A 5,114-nucleotide genomic window follows, 5' to 3' on the forward strand; every position below is an offset into this window, starting at 1 on the left:
ATGAGATTGAGCTTTTCGCATGCAGAGAATGAGAGAGAGATATAGTGAGTCTAAGATAGAGAGCGATAGAGTGAAGGCGTCGAAATAAAAACGCGCCAATTTTTGCAAAAAAAATAAAATCAAATTTTTACATGTTTGCGCGACAATGGTGTATAAATTTTCGGCGCGCCACCAATTTAAAAAAAAAACGAATTTTTAAATATTTGCACGACAAACATTTCTAAAACATCGTCACACATATTTGTAAATTTAATTTATTTCTTGGTTTAAATAAATAAATATTTTTTTTGTTTAATTAATTTTATTACAAAATTTAAAGGAAACTTTTATTTGTATACAAAATAAATGCCATTCAATAAATATCATTACATTTACATCATAATTTTTCATTAATTCTCGTCTGAACTAGAATAAATATCATCACTATTGTTAGATTCAGACTCCTATTCCTCCTCGTCTGTAAGCACGTCAACATCATCGTTCACGTGCTCGGGTGCATTGTATCGCGGTAGATCCCTGAGGTCAATCATAATGGAGTCGATCGGTATTTTGATTTCAAGACATTTGACTACCTAATATGGTTCTTATACAATAGTTATATCTCACAGTGTATATGAACCAAGTTCCGTTGAAGTCTCCAATTGTTGGTCAACAACATCACCATAATGGTCATCTGTAGTAGGATCTCGGTCCGGAATATCATACAGCTCTATGTGCTCAATCTTCTGAACTACTTTCCATCCCCTCCTGCCTTTAGGGTCATCTATATAGAAAATTTGTTTGGCTATCGTTGCCAAAATGTAGGGGTCGTCATTATACCAACATCTGTTAGTGTTGACTGATAGTAAACCATTGTCTCACTTAACACCTTCAACCCTACGTGGGTTTATATCAAACCAGTGACACTTAAACATGATAACTTGACAGTGGTATTTGTAAAGCAATTACACAACACTTGTCAGTTTTCTATAGAAATCAATGTCTGCAATGTCGTCCGCACCCGGGACATGTACCCCATTATTTTGCGCACAAAGCCTGTCATCAAGATCAGCTGCCAAAAATTTGATGCCATTTACATAACCGGAGTACAATTTTACGCGTAGGGGCCCAATGGTCAAGTTGTACAATGCTTCAATGTAAGTGGGCGAATCTATTTCCTTCAATTTCTTCACCTAAATAAATGAGAAAAAGTTGTCGTGTTAGTTTAACATTTACAATTATGCAAATAACCCAAAACACGAACAACTTACATTTTCACAAAACCATTGAGGAAACAATTCACGATGCTTTTTGGCATATAAATGTGAAGGATGTTCCCGCTTCATCAACTCTTCATGCTCATCTAGGTAGGTAATTGTCTCGTCACGATTGTTAAGTACAAACCAATGTGCTACCTCTAGGTCCATTTTGTTAAACAACTGCCATCTGATTGGTTCGCCAAAGGGTTGTGCAATTTGGGCAAAAACATAAAGTTTTTCACTTCTCACACCATCGTCATTATTGTGTTGTTGTCGGTTGAACGTAGTCTCAACGTCTTGTAGGTACATTGCACAAAATGTAACCGACTCAAATGCGACCCATGCCACCACGATTGATCATTCAGGCTTTGCCATGTTCCATACACTATTTTTTTAATTCACCTTGTAGTCTGCATTAATAAACAAAATATCGTATAAAATTAGTCAAATCGTACATACATCACGAACTAAAGTATTTATGGCGATTATATACCTTTCTATCAGATACATCAATCGATAGTTGACGGGTACGGCTAGAAATGCCTCATCTGGCAAGTGAATCATGATGTGGATCACGCTTGTGAATAAAGCTGGAAGGAATATCTGTTCAAAATTGCATAGCACTTCAATAATATCGTCGCACAACTGTTTAACATCGGACTTTTGCAAAGATCTTGTAGTTAATTGAGAAAAATATCTCGCCAACAATATAATCAGTTTCACCAAGTCTTTGGGCAAGAGGTGTCGAATTCCCACTGAGAGAAGACGTTGAAGTATGACATGACAATCATGACTCCTGAGGTCGGAAAATTTTCCTCCAGCCACGTTTGCACAACAACCAATGTTTGAAACATACCTATCTGGAAACTTTACAGAAGATAGAAACTGCAAAAACTCTTTCCTCTTATCCGATTTCACCGAAAATGATTCAAGCTTCTTTCTGGCTATGTCTCCGTCCCTTGTCATCCATAAACCTAGCTTAATGCCCATTTTTTCCAGACTGATCCGAGCTTTTATTATGGCTTTTGTTTTTCCCTCGATGTCTAATATAGTTCCGACCAGTGTATTAAACACATTTTTCTCAACATGCATTACATCAATGTTATGTCTCAATTTTAATTTAGACCAGTACGGGAGATCGAACAACCTCGTCATGTGTGTCCAGTTTAGATGTGTGTTTGGTTTTGTCCTATTTACAAATTTGCCCAACGGAGCAAAATTCAACCAATTCACCTGAGCCAAAATTTTATCTCCGAACCATTCTCTGGGTTTTGGTTGAAGCTTTGTGTCATTGAAGAAGGTTGTCTCATTCTGATGCCACTCGTGGTCCCACGGCAACCATCTACAATGCAATAAGTAACAAACTTGTTCCACGTGCCAACTAGACGTTGTGTTCTCTTTGCAAAATGGGCATGCATAATAACCCTTAGTGCTCTACCCAAACATCATAGCGTTCGTAGGAAAAATTTTTATACTCCACATCATTGCTTCTCTCAAAGTGAACATCTTCCCGGTAGATTTATCGTACGTGGGAGCACCGTTTTCCCATAATTCTTTTAGTTCATCGACCAACGGTTGTAAATACATATCAATAGACGTGCCCGGATCTTCAGTTATCAACAACGTCATCATCATATATTCTTTTTTCATGCACTTCCATTGTGGCAAATTATACGAAATTGCGAAGATTGGCCAAGTGCTATGGTTTTGGTTTACAACCCCGAACGGATTAAACCCGTCTGTCGCAAGTCCCAATCTCACGTTCCTGGGCTCACGTGCAAAATTGAGGTACAACCGATCAAACTCTTTCCAAGCCTCTCCATCTACAGGATGTCTCATAACATCGTCATCCAATTGTATGTCCTTATGCCACCTCATGTCGCTTGCAGTGTGCATCGACATATACAATCGTTGCAACCTGTGCTTTAATGGGAGATAACGCATAACTTTGTGTGGAATCTTGGTTGTTCTATTCTGAAAGGTCATTTTAAATCACGACTCATTACATCAAGGCATTTATCCAATGATTTATTCTCTTTGTAGAACAAAATGCAATTTTTTTTACACATATGAATTTTTTCATATCCCAATCCAAGACCACTCAGCACTTTCTTTGCACTTTTATGATCTTTAAGAAGGCAACTATCATTTGGAAGCATCCTCTTGAAACCCCCTAAAAAGTAATCAAAACACTGGTTCGACACATGAAACTTTATTTTGCCATGCATCAACTCAACAATGGTCGTGAGCACCGAAAATCCTTCGTAACTAGGGTACAATTCCTGCTTGGCACTTTTTAATAGTTTTTCATATTTTTCGAATGTTTCATTGTCCATGGGGGGAGGGACATCATCTTCCACTTTCTCATTCGTATTCAAACTAGTGGTTGGAAAAACATCATTGATAATGTCCATAATTTGGTCATTTGGGTCCACAACAGATTCAACTATATCCACTGCTCAGGTAATGTGGGAGAATGAAGCATACTGCATTTGTTCTCCATGATGATTCCACATAGTATAGGTTTCCATCATCCCATTTCTGACTAAATGGTATCGAACAATTTCAAAATATCCAATCATTAAGTTGTTACACTTTTTACAAAGACACCGAATTTGAGTTGAATCACGTTTGTTTGCAATTGCGAAATCAATGAACTGATTTATTCCATCCAAATAATCATCAACACATCTGTTAGGATTATGTATTCACTATTCGTCCATTTCACCAGCAAACAAAAAAAAAATTACAAGGGTTACAACAACTTCAATTATGACATGCCACATTATGTCTCCGGTATGAGTCCTATCTCATTCGAGAATGCACAATTATGTGCTGTAATTTACGGTTCCAACACATTAGAGTTCGATCGTGGGAAAATTTCGGCAGCATTTCCTTGTAGTATTTCAAGTGCACGACATAGATACAAAAAACTACAATGCACCCGAAGAATACAAAGAGATGCTACCACATTTTCCACGTTCAAATTCTAATGCGTGAATCGCAAAATACAACATGTAACTGTGCATTCTCAAACTATCCAAAATTTTGGGAGAATTCAAGAATTAATTGGACCGCAGTCACGCTTTCGCATCTATTCGCGAAATCCAACTAATTCTCAAACAAGAAACTAAGCTCATATGAACATTGCAAACCATTTTTTGTACATCCATACAAAAATGTTTGCATACAAATACATAAACTCACACCTATAAACTACATACAACATAAGTTAAATGAATGTAAATTAAATAAGTTAATTAAGAAAAATTATACCTTTGAGACTAACGACAATCCCGATAGTTGGAAATTCTAGCAGGTGAAGGGAGTTGCTGCAATTATTTTGCAGCTTCTGCCTTCTTGCATTCTGGTTAAGTTTAGTAAGGTGAAAGACTTTGTGCGACGAAAGCATCGTCGCGCAAAACCTTGCGCTTCAACTTTTTGGTGTCATCCAACTATGCTTTGCCATGTTTTTATAACACATTGCGCGACGAAACATAGTTCGTCGCGCATTACTTTTTTTTTTTTAATGTTCGTTTTAAAAAAAAAATTATTTTTTCATTCACTCTTCTAATTTTTTCAAACCACATAAATACTTAATAAATCAAACTTATTTCATTATACCATTTGTGCATAATTAATTAATATACATATTTATTAAAATGCATTAATTTTAGGGAGTTTTAATGAAAAGGGTTTGGGCCAACAAATATTTAACTAAAAACTATCCTAAAATGTTATTTAACCAAAAGGGCTCAAAGTTTAATAAAAAATCATCCAAAACTATTGTTTACCTTTTTCATACCCTTATCCTCATCTTCCTCATCCTCATCCTCTTATTTGCACCACGAACAATTTATAGTGTTAGTATTTTAT

Source organism: Malus sylvestris, chromosome 5 (assembly GCF_916048215.2).
Source record: "Malus sylvestris chromosome 5, drMalSylv7.2, whole genome shotgun sequence".
Classification (NCBI taxonomy): Eukaryota; Viridiplantae; Streptophyta; class Magnoliopsida; order Rosales; family Rosaceae; genus Malus; species Malus sylvestris.